Source organism: Ornithorhynchus anatinus, chromosome 2, assembly GCF_004115215.2.
Source record: "Ornithorhynchus anatinus isolate Pmale09 chromosome 2, mOrnAna1.pri.v4, whole genome shotgun sequence".
In the NCBI taxonomy this organism is placed as follows: domain Eukaryota; kingdom Metazoa; phylum Chordata; class Mammalia; order Monotremata; family Ornithorhynchidae; genus Ornithorhynchus; species Ornithorhynchus anatinus.
The window spans coordinates 87791377-87808448 of NC_041729.1; the positions used below are offsets into that span (position 1 = coordinate 87791377).

Genomic DNA, 17072 nt, shown 5'->3' on the forward strand with positions numbered 1-17072 from the left:
ACCACCCCAGGGATTTATTTATCCCCATATCAAAAAATCATGTTTTTTTACAGTAAATCTATTCCTGGCTGGTTCGGAAAAGCTATGCTGTGCTACATGAATAGAGTTAAATTTGAATCACTAATCTGTAACATTGAATGGTTCTCGAAAATTCATTGTCAGTATTAGCAGACATCATTTCCTACAAATGACCAGTCTTTAAAAACTTACTAATGTAAACAAGTAAGTTTACTCATGGTCCAATCTTTGTTCAATTGGAATATGTGTACAGGATAGCATTTCCCTCAGGAACTGTGTACTCTTAGGTACTTACCTTAACAGCAGTAATAAAGGCTCAGGCAGAATCCTTCTTTTCTCAGATCAGCCCAGGGAACATTGACCAGTCTCTGGTCTCTGACAAACATCCCAGGGATCTGACAGCTTCTCATTCTCACTGGGGTTCTTTGTGAGTTAAGTCCTGGGCACAAGTTTGTATTAGTAGTTTTAATAATAATAATATCTGTTAATCACTTACCATCTGCCAAGCACTGTAATAATAATAATAATGGTACTTATTAAGCACTTACTATGTGCCAAACACTGTTCTAAGCACTGGGGTAGAGACAAATTAATCAGATTGGACACAGTCCCTGTCTTACGTGGGGCTCACATTCTTAATCCCCATTTTACAGATGAGGTAACTGAGGCCCAGAGAAGTGAAGTGACTTTCCCAAGGTCACACAGCAGACATGTGGCAGAGCTGAGGTTAGAATCCAGGTCCTTCTTACTCACAGTCCCATGCTGTATCCCATAAGCCATGCTGCTTCTATACTAAGCACTAGGGTAGATACAAGTTATTAGGGTTAACATGGGGCTGAATGTCAGTGAATACTGGAGAATTCCAGTTTTTGAAAACAAATTGAGCACTTTTCTTCTAGATCGTTCATAGCCAGCACCTTAGAAGAATTGGGAGAATTTATATTTGAACATGACTTTCCAGATAAAATATATCTGAAATTCACAGAAATGAAGTGACTTATCCAAGGTCACACATCAGTTCAAGTGTGGAGAGATAAAAGAACAGCTGTCCCCATTCAGTCTTGCTAGCTAGCTACTAAATTACAAGATTTCTCAGCATGATAGCTACACCTGTTAAACAATTAGCTACCAAATCTCATCACTGAGTGTTATCATCACTACCACCAACAAACATTTACCAAGTGTTTTCTGGTGCTCCAGAGTGAGTCTGAAAAGAGCAAATCTGAAGAAGACAGAGTAGAAAAAATTGGGGCATTTGATTTTCTCAACAATAGCTTCCTTCAGTGCAAATTTATTATGAGACTCCATTTCACAAAATAAAACCAGCATAAAACCATCCATTAAACTGTAAGCTCGTAATGAGCAGGGAGCGTATCTGCTAATTCTGTTGTATTTTACTCTCCCAAACACTTTGTACAGTGCTCTACACATAGTAAAGGCTTAATAAATACTACTAATTGATTGATAAAGCTTCTGAGGAAGGTACAAACTTTCAAAAACTCTCTGCCCCCAGGGTTCATCAGGGACTCCAACCGAAAGCTTGTTTAACAACCAATCGTATTTATTGAGCACGTTCCTCATGCAGTCTAGAGGGGGAGACAGACATTAATATAAATAAATAAATTACAGATATGTACATTAGTGCTGTGGGGCTGAGGGTGGGGTGAATAGAGGGCACAAATTTAAGTGCAAGGGAAACAGGAGGACGAGGGGGTAGAGAAAATGAGGACTCAGTTGGGGAACGCCTCTTGGAGAAGATGTGATTTTAATAAGGTGGGGATAGTGAAAATTTATGTTCACTGAGCTCTTAAAATTTCAGAACCTCAGAAAATTTCAATGAGACCCAAGCCCACTGAGATGGATTTAGTTCAGACTGAACGTTTTTTGTGGGGCTAGAGTGGCTAGGAGTGTTGAAGGATTGCAACCACAATTCTCCTTCAAGGCTTTCTCCATTTCCCCCTAATTGGCGGGGGTTATAGAGTGATGTTTCTCCTGTTGTGTATTATAAATCCAGTAAGTAAGAATGCCCCTCCCAGTATCGCACCTGGAGAGTTTCTAGTACTCTACTAGTCTTTACTATGGGAGGGAGAGTCAAGCAGAGGCATACCATTCCATTCCTAGCTTGGCCAGTAGCTAGTGAGTGGAAGGCAATCCGCTACAAGTCAAAACTCACCTATGCTGGGCAATAGTGGCATGGAAGCGAGTTGAGGGTGGAGATTCAAGCTTATTGAGGGGAAGAAGGCAATGAATGATAAACCACTTACATATTTTTACCAAGAAAACTCTATGGATATATTACCACGATTGCAGATTGGGGAGTGGGGCATTCTGGAATAGATGTGTCCATGGTGTTGCTGTGAGAGGGAGACAACTCAATAGCATAAAACAAAACAAGACAAGTAAGAATGACATCCCTCCCTAAAAGCAGTGTGGCATAGTGATTAAAGCAAGGGCCTGGGAGTCAGAGGACCTGGATTCTTATTCTGACTCCACCTCTTGTCTTCTGTGCAACCTTGAGTAAGTCACTTAACTTCTCTGTGCCTTCATTACCTCATCTGTAAAATGTGGATTAAGCCTGTGAGCCCCATGTTGGACATGGACTGTGTTCAACATGAACATCCTGTATCTATCACAGTGCTAAGTAGTGCCTGCCCCATAGTAAGTGCTTATCAAATACCATAAAAAAACTCTGGTCTAAGAAGGTGGTCAGATTGGTAGTTCTCTGTGAAGTGCAGGGAATATCTGTTGTGTTGTACTCTCCCAGGTGCTTATACAGTGCTCAGCACAAAGTGGGTGCTCAACAAATACAATTGATGATGATGAACGTCTCTGCACCTTTTCTGACTAAAGCTGGTTGAGATTTTTGGACAGGTAAATAAGCGAGGCCTAATTATATATTTTTTATGGTAATTGTTAAGTGCTTACTATGTGCCAGGCACTGTACTAAACCCTAGAGTTAATACAAACTAATCAGGTTGGACACTATCTATGTCACAATCTTCATCCCCATTTTTCAGAAGAGTTAAATGAGGCCCAGAGAAGTTGTGACTTGCTCAAGTTCACACAGCAGACAAGTGGTGAAACCCGGTTTAGGATCCAGGTCCTTCTGTAATAATGTTGGCATTTGTTAAGCGCTTACTATGTGCAGAGCACTGTTCTAAGCGCTGGGGTAAACACAGGGGAATCAGGTTGGCCCACGTGGGGCTCACAGTCTTAATCCCCATTTTACAGATGAGGGAACTGAGGCACAGAGAAGTTAAGTGACTTGCCCACAGTCACACAGCTGATAAGTGGCAGAGCCGGGATTCGAACTCATGAGCCCTGACTCCAAAGCCCGTGCTCTTTCCACTGCGCCACGCTGCTTCTGTCTTCCAAGCCTGTGCACTATCCACTAAGCCATGCTGCTTCTGTTACATTATAACAAGAGGCTGAGACACAAATGAATTTTTTTGTATGTGAACTCTGAGGCCCAGTTCTACCACAAAGGCAAACTTGGGAATTTCCAGCGTGTCATGAAGTCAGGGGGAGCCTCAATTCTTCTTCCGACTTGACTTCGGCTTCTCCTCTCATGGATCAATGCCTTCCACATCCTTTGCCCTTGCCTGGGGGCAGAGTATCTCATGCAAGCCCTCTGTACTAAGCCCCTTGAGCAATGAGGAAAAGGGAGGAAGAGTCCACTATGATATCCACACTGAAGGCAGGCAGTCCCTAGTCAGCTCAGTGTTGGCACTGCAGAATTCCAGAGCATTATTACTCTCCCCATTTCAAAGTCTTTTTGAAAGTACAACTCCTCTAAAAGGGCTTTCCTGACTAAGCTATCTTTTCCTTACTTTTCAAATCCTTTCTGTGTCACCCTGACTTGTTTCCTTTATTCATCCCCCATCCCAGCCTCACAGCATTTATGTATATATCTGTAATTTATTTATATTAATGTCTGTCTCCTCCTCTAGACTGTAACCTCAGTGTGGCAGGGAGCGTATCTTTTATATTATACTCTCCAAAGCACTTAATTCAGTGTTCTGCACATAGTAAGTGCTTAATAAATCCAGTTGACTGACAGACTGAATTAATGGCGCAGTAGTACATGGACTTAGGTTTGGATATGTTTTCCAAATAATTTCTGGTGCTACCACGGAAGTACCCTCTGTGACTAGTTATGAATGCTTGTGTTGCTCCTTTGAGATTGCATGTCAAGAGTGCATGAAAGAAAGCCCTGTCTTTTTTATGGTATTTGTTAAATGCTTACTATATGTCAAGCACTGTGTCTGTGGTGTTGTCGTGTTGTACTTTCCCAAGCACTTAGTACAGTTGCCCTGCACACAGTAGTACTCAATAAATACAATTAATAGATTGATTGTTTAAAGCTCTGGGGAGAATCAAGTTAATCAGACTCTGTCCCACATGGGCCTCATAGTCTAAGTAGACGGGAGAACGGGTATTGAATTCCTATTTTGCAGGTGAGGTACAGAGAGTTAAGTGACTTGCCCAAGGTCACACAGCAGGTAAGTGGTGGAGTCAGGATTAGAACCAGATCCTCGGACTTCAAGGCTCATGCTTTATCCACTAAGCCATGCTGCTTCCTATGTCTATAATGATACTGGCTGCCCCCATGGTATATCCCTCCCCTCAGCACTGCATATATTATTTGTATATATTATTTACTACCCTATTTATTTTCTTAATGAAGTGTACACTCCCTTGATTCTATTTATCTTGATGATGTTGTCTTATTTTTGTTTTACTCTGTTTTGCTTTGCTGTCTCCCCCGTTAAGACTGTGAGCCCGTCATTGGGCAGGGATTGTCTCTCTCTGTTGCCAAATTGTACATTCCAAGCACTTAGTACAGTGCTCTGCACATAGTAAGCACTCAATTAATACTATTGGATGAATGAATGAATGAATATCAGTACCAACAGGATTTACTGGGCACTTATTGTGAATAACGGCACTATACCGGCACGTGGGGAAACTACCAAAGAAGAAACAATGTGATCCAAAGCCCTTGGGGAGCTTACAATCTTTCCCAACCAGGTACATTTTTTTGATTTCTAAGTTGCCAGTTCAGTGTGAAGTTCAGAATCTATTTGAAGCATTCCCGGGGGACTGAAAGAAAATTGGATACTTGAGCGTTATTTCCGAGCACAGCGGAAGAATGTCCATTTGCTAACTCTAAGTCTGTATTTACAACTAGTATTTAAACTGAAATGGCTAGCGGTTCCAGGACAGGAACTGAGTGCTCTTAGTCACCTAAACTCTTCCAGCCCACGTCCCTGGAAACACCAGAATGTTTGAACAAATTCATTAAAATCAGGAATTCACCCTGGAAGAGGTAAAAAAGCCATTCTTGGCACACATCCATGCATGATTCGGTACCAGTTTCAGGATGGCAGGGAGGAGAGAAAAGAAATCAAGATGCTCTTTATGCAAACCTGACAGGAGAAATTGATCAATCAATCATTTACAATGAGCGCTTACTAAGTCCAGAGCATTGTACTAAACACTTGGGAGAGTACAATATAAGAGAGTTGATAGATGTATTCCCCACTCACAAGGAGGTTGCAGTCTAGAAGAGGAATTTACAGACTAGAGGAGGAGTTTACAAACTAGAAGAAAAGATAAAATGAGGTTCATTCATTCATTCAATAGTATTTATTGAGCGCTTACTATGTGCAGAGCACTGTACTAAGCGCTTGGAATGAACAAGTCGGCAACAGATAGAGACAGTCCCTGCCATTTGATGGGCTTACGGTCTAATCGGGGGAGACGGACAGACAAGAACGATGGCAATAAATAGAGTCATGGGGAAGAACATCTCGTAAAAACAATGGCAACTAAATAGAATCAAGGCAATGTACAATTCATTAACAAAATAAATAGGGTAATGGACATATATACAGTCGAGCGGACGAGTACAGTGCTGAGGGGATGGAAAGGGAGAGGGGTAGGAGCAGAGGGAAATGGGGGAAAAGAGGGTTTAGCTGCGGAGAGGTGAAGGGTGGGTGATAGAGGGAGTAGAGGGAGAAGAGGAGCTCAGTCTGGGAAGGCCTCTTGGAGGAGGTGAGTTTTAAGTAGGGTTTTGAAGAGGGGAAGAGAATCAGTTTGGCGGAGGTGAGGAGGGAGGGCGTTCCGGGACCGCGGGAGGACGTGGCCCGGGGGTCGACGGCGGGATAGGCGAGACCGAGGGACGGTGAGGAGGTGGGCGGCGGAGGAGCGGAGCGTGCGGGGTGGGCGGTAGAAAGAGAGAAGGGAGGAGAGGTAGGAAGGGGCAAGGTGACGTAGAGCCTCAAAGCCTAGAGTGAGGAGTTTCTGTTTGGAGCGGAGGTCGATAGGCAACCACTGGAGTTGTTTAAGAAGGGGAGTGACATGCCCAGATCGTTTCTGCAGGAAGATGAGCCGGGCAGCAGAGTGAAGAATAGACCGGAGCGGGGCGAGAGAGGAGGAAGGGAGGTCAGAGAGAAGGCTGACACAGTAATCTAGCCGGGATATAACGAGAGCCCGTAGCAGTAGGGTAGCCGTCTGGGTGGAGAGGAAAGGGCGGATCTTGGCAACATTGTAAAGGTGAAACCGGCAGGTCTCGGTAACAGATAGGATGTGTGGGGTGAACGAGAGAGACGAGTCAAGGATGACACTGAGATCGCGGGCCCGAGAGACGGGAAGGATGGTCGTGCCATCCACGGTGATAGAGAAGTCTTGGAGAGGACCGGGTTTGGGAGGGAAGATGAGGAGCTCAGTCTTACTCATGTTGAGTTTTAGGTGGTGGGCCGACATCCAGGTGGAGACGTCCCAGAGGTAGGAGGAGATGCGAGCCTGAAGGGAGGGGGAGAGGACAGGGGCGGAGATGTAGATCTGCGTGTCATCTGCGTAGAGATGGTAGTCGAAGCCGTGAGAGCGAATGAGTTCACCAAGGGAGTGAGTGTAAATGGAGAACAGAAGAGGGCCAAGAACTGACCCTTGAGGAGCTACAACAGTTAAAGGATGGGAGGGGGAGGAGGCACCAGCGAAGGAGACTGAGAAGGACCGTCTTATACTAGCATAAGACGTTGATTTTGGCAAGGATTTTTTTATGGGACAGTTTAAAGAAAAACAAGATTATCCCCACCTCTTAATAATCTATTGGTTTTCCAAGAGGTGACTTTCCCCACTCCATCTCACTATAGCTACTACGGCCTGAAAAATGCTAAACAACTTGTGTTTCCATCTACTTTCTGCATGACATTGCTTTTGTCTCTTCAAGGAATTTCATGTTCTCCTCTACCCTTTACCTTGACTCAGTGGGATTCAATATCCACTCTGGTCTACAAGGCAAGAAAAAAAAAATCCCAGCAGCAGAGGGTATTATTGCAAAACATCAATCATTCAGTCGTATTTATTGAGTGCTTACCATGGTACTCTAAGGGCTTGGGACAATACCATAGAACAGAGTTGGCAGGCGCATTCCCTGCCCAAAATGACCTTATAGCCTAAAAGGGATACAGACATTAAAATAAATAAATCATTTGTAAATATATAATTTAAAGATGTGTACATAAGTGCTGTGTGGCTGAGGATAGGGCAAATACCAATGGTCGGTAAGATCCAAGGAAATAGACAACGCAGAAGGGAGATCCAAATGTCTTAAATGTAAGAGGCCCTTATGCACCATCAACCATTTCTAGGGGAAACAATGATTTTTCCTCTCACTTGGGTTTACTGAGAACCTCAAGCCATTCCTGAGTTAGACTGGAGGTCCACTGGGCCCAGAATTTTGTCTCCAATGGCAGGAATGGTTGCTTAGGGGACTTATTTTTTTATGATCTTTATTAAGTTGCTTTCTATGTGCCTGCACTAAGCGCTGGGGTAGATAAAAGCTAAGATCGGTCACAGTTCATGTCTCACATGGGACTCACAGTCTTAATCCCCATTATACAAATGAGGTAACCGAGGCACAGAGAAGTGAATTAACTTGCCCAAGGACACACAGCAGACACACCATGCGCTTATGTGGCAGAGCTGGGATTAGAACCCAGGTCTTTCTGACTCTGAGGCCTGTGCTCTATCCATTAAGCCACGCTGCTTCTAAATAGTTGATGACTGCTCCACCTTGGCATTTATCTTGGGAATTATGGATGTGTCATCTATTGTCACTAATTTTCCCTTATATAACCCTAACTTCTTGTCACCCATTCTGGACTTCTTATCCATGAATTTTTCCTACCTTCTCTTGAAATTATTGGTTTTTTTGCCCTATACCGCTTCCTAGAGTAAAGCATTTCATGTATTTAGCATATGAGCTGTCACAGGATAAATAAAGTTGATTCAAAGCCAATAAATTTGATGTCCCTTAGGCAGGTGTTTCCAGGGGATGTGAGAAGCCAAGTTTGGGGTTCTCATTTGATGCTTCCTCTGCTCCCTTCTCCCTGTCTCTCATTGAGAGGTGAAGATTTAAAAAATAGATTGACGTGACAGACAGGTTTTACAAGGTGTTAGTCAAATAGGAACCAGAAACATACACTAGAGTTCCCCCCTACATCTCTGAACAGTCAAATCTGCATTTTCCTTTTAGTTAAGGAGCTGGAAGACTCAACATCAGAAATTGTAGGTCATATGAGAAAAGGAAGGGCTCTCACTCAATTTCCTTTTAGAATTTTTTGGGTAATTTACCAACCAACCTCTCACTTTGTTCTTCCTAAATTTGGTGGGAAGCTTCTGAATGCCCTCAACTTGACCTATCCAGAAAAATCATTGAGGAGTTGTAAAAAAAACTCCCAAATCTATCCTCCAACCTCCTCTGATCTCACAAGCTGAATTGAGTTATATTTGGTTTGCCCTTGAGTGGGAGAATTCCAAGGAAATTCCCAGCATCTTGCAGGAAGTGCTATTGATGACTCAGTCAGTGGTAGTTAGAAGAGGTTATAAATTAGAATTATTCACTCATTTCTGGTTTGTAGCCATCGAGGTTTAAGTCATTCATTATACTTGAGCGTATTGTTCTTCCGACACGTGCCAGTCTTCATGTCGCAGGGTAAGTTACTTATGTGGCACTGTTTCCTCAGTTGCAAAACAGAAAGCGTCATGCCTTAGTGTACATTTGCTAGTGAGAATGAATGGGTTCATATTGGCAGTGCCCCTGGAAGAAAAAAATGCTGCAGGTAGTCCAGTCAGGAAGATGATATTTTGTGAGGCTTAGTGAGTTAATGAGTCAGTTGCCACAATTCAGATTTAGTATCCAGTGATGTCACCTTTGGCAGGGACAATATTGGCTTAAAATTTGCAATCCAGCCCACAAAGACCATTTGCTTAATCCATCCATGGTTGGGGCTGCAGAGGCACCCGACAAGAAACAAAACAAAATGCAATGGGGAGGGAAGGAAGTAGTGTAGTGATATTTCCTGGGGTGACCAATTCCAGCCCCTTCCATGTTTGTGATCAATCAGCTCTTCTTCAATGAAACCCCCGTTATGCAAATCCTGAAACTAGTGCCACTCATGAATCAGCTCTGCTCAGGAGAGGCCTAGTGTAAAGTGCATGGGCCTGGGAGACCGAGGACCTGTGTATTAATCCCAACTCTGCCACTTGTCTGCTCTGTGATCCTAGGGAAATCATTCATTCATTCATTCAATAGTATTTATTGAGCGCTTACTATGTGCAGAGCACTGTACTAAGTGCTTGGAATGAACAAATGGGCAACAGATAGAGACAGTCCCTGCCGTTTGACGGGCTTACGGTCTAATCGGGGCAGACAGACAGACGAGAACGATGGCGATAAATAGAGTCGAGGGGAAGAACATCTCGTAAAAACAATGGCAACTAAATAGAATCGAGGCGATGTACATTTCATTAACAAAATAAATAGGGTGATGGAAATATATACAGTTGAGCGGACGAGTACAGTGCTGAGGGGATGGGAAGGGAGAGGGGGAGGAGCAGAGGGAAATGGGGGAAAAGAGGGTTAAACTGAGAAGAGGTGAAGGGTGGGTGGTAGAGGGAGAAGAGGAGCTCAGTCTGGGAAGGCCTCTTGGAGGAGGTGAGTTTTAAGTAGGGTTTTGAAGAGGGGAAGAGAATCAGTTTGGCGGAGTTGAGGAGGGAGGGCGTTCCGGGACCGCGGGAGGACGTGGCCCGGGGGTCGACGGCGGGATGGGCGAGACCGAGGGACGGTGAGGAGGAGGGTGGCGGAGGAGCGGAGCGTGCGGGGTGGGCGGTAGAAAGAGAGAAGGGAGGAGAGGTAGGAAGGGGCAAGGTGACGTAGAGCCTCAAAGCCTAGAGTGAGGAGTTTCTGTTTGGAGCGGAGGTCGATAGGCAACCACTGGAGTTGTTTAAGAAGGGGAGTGACATGCCCAGATCGTTTCTGCAGGAAGATGAGCCGGGCAGCGGAGTGAAGAATAGACCGGAGCGGGGCGAGAGAGGAGGAAGGGAGATCAGAGAGAAGGCTGACACAGTAGTCTAGCCGGGATATAACGAGAGCCCGTCGCAGTAAGGTAGCCGTCTGGGTGGAGAGGAAAGGGCGGATCTTGGCGACATTGTAAAGGTGAGACCGGATAGGATGCGTGGGGTGAATGAGAGAGACGAGTCAAGGATGACACCGAGATCGCGGGCCTGAGAGAAGGGAAGGATGGTCGTGCCATCCACGGTGATAGGGAAGTCTGGGAGAGGACCGGGTTTGGGAGGGAAGATGAGGAGCTCAGTCTTGCTCATGTTGAGTTTTAGGTGGCGGGCCGACATCCAGGTGCAGACATCCCAGAGGCGGGAGGAGATGCGAGCCTGAAGGGAGGGGGAGAGGACAGGGGCGGAGATGTAGATCTGCGTGTCATCTGCGTAGAGATGGTAGTCAAAGCCGTGAGAGCGGATGAGTTCACCGAGGGAGTGAGTGTAAATGGAGAACAGAAGAGGGCCAAGAACTGACCCTTGAGGAACTCCAACAGTTAAAGGATGGGAGGGGGAGGAGGCGTCAGTGAAGGAGACCGAGAAGGAGACCGAGAAGGAGACTGAGAAAATTATTTATCTGTGCCCCAGTTTCCTCAACGCTAAAATAGGGATTATATATCTGGCCTCCTTCCCTGACTGAGAACCTCATGTTAGGGTTAGGGACCGAGGCCAATCGGATTAACGTGTATCTCAACCAGTGCTTAGCCTCTACAGGGATCGTGTTTACAAACTCTAGTGTATTGTATTGAATTCTCACGTGCTCTTAGTACGGTGCTTTGCACAGAGTAAACACTCAATACACTATGTACCACCCCCTTTTCCTGGAAATATTATCTAACTTTAGTTTACTTACACTGTCCTCTCTTGGGTTTACTCCTATCTCCCTGGCAGATCATTCTCAATCTCTTTTGCAGACTCCTCCTCTGCCAACCATTCCCTAACTGTAGGAGCCCTTCAAGTCTCCTTAACTTCAAGCGCTTAACTTCAAACGTTTAACAAATACCAACATTATTATTATTATTAAGTCTCAGTTCTGGGTCCCCCTTGGAGTCGTCATTCACTCTCATGGCTTCAACTACCATCTCTGTAATGAAGCAGTGTGGCCTAATGTATAGACCACGGGCCTGGGTTCTAATTCCACCACTGCCACTTGTCTACCGTGTGACCTTTGGCAAGTCATTTCACTTCTCTGTGCTTCAGTTACCTCATCTGTAAAATGGGGATTAAGGCTGTGAAGCCCACATGGGACAAGGACTGGGTGTAACACGATTTGCTTGAATTCACCCCAGTGCTTGGTATAGTGCCTTGTGCATAGTAAGCACTTAAAAATGCCACAGTTATTACTATTATTAATACTACTACTTCACTTCTCTGTGCCTCAGTTTCCTCATCTCTTCAATGAAGATTAAGACTGTGAGCTCCATGTGGTACAGGGACTGTGTCCAATTGGATTTGTCTGTATCCACCCCAGAGCCCAGTAAAGTGCTTTGCACATAATGCTTAATAATGTTGGTATTTGTTAAGCGCTTACTATATGCAGAGCACTGTTCTAAGCACTGGGGTAAATACAGGGTAATCAGGTGGTCCCACATGAGGCTCACAGTCTTAATCCCCATTTTGCAGATGAGGTAACTGAGGCCCAGAGAAGTGAAGTGACTTGCCCACAGTCATACAGCTGACAAGTGGCAGAACCGGGATTCAAACCCATGATCTCCGACTCCCAAGCCCGGGCTCTTTCCACTGAGCCACGCTGCTTAACAAATAACACAGTTATTATTATTATTATTATTTGAGTTATTCTTAAATCTACATCTTCAACTCTGATCTTTCTCCTCAGAAGCTACGTATTTCCTCCTCCCTTCAGGATATTTCTACTGGGATGTCACACCGACACTTCAAACCTAACATGTCCGAAACAGAACTGCTCGTCTATCCCACTCAAATCCTGTCCTCCCCTTGAGAAAGTCACTGTAGACAACACCATCATTCTTCCTGTCTCACAAGCCTAGTTCCTTGGCATTATCCTTGACTGATTTCTCTCATTAAACTCCCTGAACCTCAACTTCAAGGACTTCCTACTTGAGTCCCAAGCGTAGCACCCTGAAGTCTTACCGTGAGGTGGATCTTGTGTTCCAGAACTCAAAGCAAGACTACTCACCTCCAAAGCCTTATTCAAATGCCCTCATTTTCCCTGCTTTTCCTTCTCTCATTCATTCATTCAATCACATTTATTGAGCACTTACTGTGTGCAGAGCATTGTACTAAGCACTTGGAAAGGACAAGTTGGCAACAGAGAGAGACAATCCCTACCCAACAACGGGCCCAAAGTCTAGAAGGGGGAGACAGAGAACGAAACAAAACAAGTAGACTGCATTGCCCTTGCACTTGGATATGTACCCTTAATCCACTTCACCTTCAACCCCACAGCAATTACAAACACATTCAAAATGTATTTTAATGTCTATGTCCTCCTCTACACTGTTAGCTCCTTGTGTTCAGGGAACATGTCTAGCAACCCTGTTATATGGTACTCTTCCAAACTCTCATTACAGTGCTCTGCCCAGAGTAATCGCTCAATAAATATGATGGAGTTCCATCATCAGTGCCAACATGGCACTTGAGTTGGCCAAGGAGTTCTGTAGGTTGATGCTGAGCTAGTGTTGAGGCCGGGGTATGTGTGTAGCTGTGAAGATAGATGCTTAGCCAGCTATCTTTTCCAATGCTTGGTCAGTCAATTTGTGGTTTGTGACTGTTTGGTTATTCATAATGATAATAATAATTATGATATTTGTTAGGTGCTTACTATAATAATAATAATAATGTTGGTATTTGTTAAGCGCTTACTATGTGCAGAGCACTGTTCTAAGCGCTGGCGTAGACACAGGGGAATCAGGTTGTCCCACGTGGGGCTCACAGTCTTAATCCCCATTTTACAGATGAGGTAACTGAGGCACAGAGAAGTTAAGTGACTTGCCCACAGTCACACAGCTGATAAGTGGCAGAGCCGGGGTTCGAACCCATGACCTCTGACTCCAAAGCCCGTGCTCTCTCCACTGAGCCACGCTGCTTCTCTATGTGTTCTAAGCGCTGGGGTAGCTACAAGGTAATCAGGTTGTCCCAAGTGGGGCTCACAGTCTTAATCCCCATTTTACAGATGAGGTAACTGGGCACAGAGAAGTTAAGTGGTTTGTCCAAAGTCACACAGCAGACGAGTGGCAGAGCTGGGATTAGAAGCTGCATCATGTTCTCCCAAGTCCATTGTCTTTCATTTAAGCCGCGCTGCTTCTCTAATTGCAGTTTGTCCCTTTAACGTACTGGACCATCTGTGCTTGGCTCCAAGAGATGTTCTCTCTACTCCCCATGCACCTTCCTTCTCACTGTTTCTGTTTCCCGAAGTCCTGTGGCCCAGTCTGTCATTCCTCAGCTGGCAGGAGTTGTGTAACACTGCCAGACTTAACACTTCAGCTCTCTCCGATAGACCAGTGTGCTTATGGCAAGTCTGCAAGCTCCCTGAGGTCAGGGATCATGTCTACTAACTACTGCAACCAGCCCACTCACTTAGCTCCTCTAACACCAACCTACTCACTGTACCTCCTCCTTGCCTATCTCACCCACGACCTGTCTTTGTCCTGAAACTCTCTCCCTTTTTTATATCTGACAGATGATCATTATCCCCACCTTCCAAACTTTATTAAAATCACATCTCCTCCAAGAGGCCCTCATTTTCCCCTACTCCCTCTCCCTTTTCCATTGCCCTGGCACTTGGATCTGTACCCTTTATCCACTTCACCCTCAGCCCCACGGCAATTATGTAAGTATCCAAAATTTATTTTAATGTCCATGTCCCCCCTATACTTTAGCTCCTTGTGTTCAAGAAACATGTCTAGTAATCTCGTTATATCATACTTTCCCAAGTGCTCAGTACAGTGCTCTGCACACAGTAAGTGCTCAATAAATATGACTGATTGATTGAACCCACATATTCAATCTGTTCCCAAATCCTGAAGGTTCTACTTCCACAACATCACTAAAATTTGCCCTTTTCTCTCCATCCAAATGGCTACCACATTAATACAATCACTCATCTTATCTCAGTTGGATTACTTTGTCAGCCTACTTGCTGACCCCCCAGCCTCCGTCTCTCTCTCTCCACTCCAGTCCCATACTTCACTCTGCTGCCCAGACCATTGTTTTACAGAAACTTTCAGGATGTGTTTCCCAACTTCTCAAGAAACTCCAGTGGTTGCCCATCCACCTCCGTATCAAACAAAACTCACCATTGGCTTCAAAGCACTCAATCACCTTGCCCCTTCCTACCTCACCACTCTCCTACTACAACCCAGCACATAAACTTCACTCCTTTAATGCTAACCTTCTCTTTATGCCTCAATCTTGTCTATCTAGTTGCCGGCCCCTCACCCACATCCTGCCTCTGACCTGGATGGCCTCCCTTCTCAAATCTGACAAACAGTAGCTCTCCCCCCTCTTCAAAGCTTATCTCCTCACAGAGGCCTTCCCTAAGCCCCCCTTTTATCTTCCCCCACTCCCTTCTGCATCACCCTGACTTGCTGCCTTTGATCTCCGCCCCCCCCCCCCCCCGCCCCCAGACTCTCAGCACTTATATACATGTCTGTAATTTCATTTATTTATATTGTCTGTCTCCCCCAACCCATACTGTAAGCTCACTGTGGGCAGGGAGTATGTCTGTTTATTGTTTTACTGTACTCTCCCAAGTGCTTAGTACAGCTCTCTGCACCCCGTAAGTGCACAATAAATATGACTGAATGAATAAATACTATGCAGATCCAAGCACTTATCTGATCGCACTTGACTTCTGCATCGGCCTCTTTGCTGACCTCCACTCCAGTCGTTACTTCACTCTGTTGCATGGACCATTTTTCTAAAAAACTGTTCAGTCCATGTTTTCCCACTCCTCATGACTCTCCAGTGGTTTCCCATCTACCTTCACATCAAACAGCAGCACTCTACCATCAGCTTTAAAACACTGAAACACCTAGCCTCCTTGCAGCGTGGCCTAGTGAAAAGAGCACAAGCCTAGGAATCAGAGGATTGGGTTCTAATTCCAGTTCTGCCATTGGCCTGCTGCGTGACCCTGGACAAGTCAGTTAACTGGACAAGTCAGTTAACTTCTCTGTGCCTCAGTTCCCTCATCTGTGAAATGGGGATTCAATAACTGTTCTCTCCCTCCTGCCTAGATTGTGAGCCTTCTGGCAGTCAGGGATTGTGTCTGACATGATTATCTTGTATCTTCTTCAGCACTTAGAATAAATAATAATAATGATGGTATTTGTTAAGTGCTTACCTTATGCCAAGCACTATTCTAAGTGCTGGGGGTGTTGGGGGGAGATAAAAGGTAATTAGGTTGTCCCAAATGGGGCTCACAGTCTTAATCCCCATTTTACAGATGAGGTAACTGAGGCACAGAGAAGTTAAGTGACTTGCCTGAAGTCACCCAGCTGACAAGTGACAGAGCCAGGATTAGAATGCATGAACTCTGACTCCCAAGCCCGGGCTCTTTCCACTGAGCCGCACTGCTTCTCTACAACAGTGCTTGACACATAGTAAATCCTTAACATATACCACAATTATTTGATTTCCTGCTACAACACAGCATGCTCACTTTGCTGACATACTCATTATCCCTCTACCCCATCCATCTTGCCTCTGACTCCATGCCCACATCTTCGCCTTGGCCTGGATCTCCCTCCCCCTTCATATCCAATAGACTACCACTCTCTCCACCTTCAAAATCATATTTCCTCCAAGAGGCCTTCCCCAACTAAACATCATTTCCCCTATTCCTTCTCTCTTCCTTGCACTTGGATTTGTTCCCTTTTATTCACTCCACCTTCAGCACTTATGTAATGTCTAATTTATTTTAATGTCTGTCTCCCCCCCTTAGACTGTAAGCTCCTTGTTGGCAGGGAACACGTCTGCCAAAACTGTTTTATTGTACTCTCCCAAGTGCTTAGTACAGCTCTCTGCACAAAGTAAAATCCTCAGTAAATATAATGGATTGACTGGTAGTAAGCACTTAGCAAATATCACAATTATTATTAGGCATGCAGAAATATGGTCTCCAGAGTGGAGGTTAGGAGGATGAAGCATATTCCTTATGGGAAAAAGAATTGCAGTGACTGCTGTTCAAGTGGAAGAGTCTGCATAAGATTCCAAATCCTGGGACTAATGGTGATGATGGTATTTGTTAAGCGCTTACTATGTGTCAAATCCTGCTCTAAGTGCTGGGGAATATGCAAGCTAATCAGATTGGACCCAATACATGTCTCACATGGGATTTACAGTCTTAATCCCCATTTTACAGATGAGGCAACTGAGGCCCAGAGAAGTGAAGTGACTTGCCCAAGGTCACACAGCAGACAGCTAGCAGAGCTGGGATTAGAACCCAGGTCCTTCAGACTCCGAGGCCCATGCTCTATCCACTGGGCCTCACTGATGACTCTCAGTATACACGAGGTACTAAATCCTTGTCACAGATCACAATCGTTGTCACTATCATCCTAGCATTCCCTGGTGGAGTTCTTGGCTCTCCTATCTTATAAATTCATCCTGAAAACACAGAATCACTAGCTACCTTTAGTAGAAAAGGACCATTCAACTGTTGCAAGACAGCC

The 17072-nt window shown here is 44.9% G+C and overlaps 1 non-coding gene across 1 annotated transcript; it reads left to right on the plus strand.

Annotated features, from left to right (window-relative positions):
* The first annotated feature begins 2044 nt into the window (after nt 1–2044).
* Nucleotides 2045–2181, plus strand: LOC114809609. The gene has a single exon (XR_003757385.1). It is a non-coding gene; the product is annotated as a small nucleolar RNA SNORA7 (small nucleolar RNA).
* The last annotated feature ends 14891 nt before the right edge of the window (nt 2182–17072 follow it).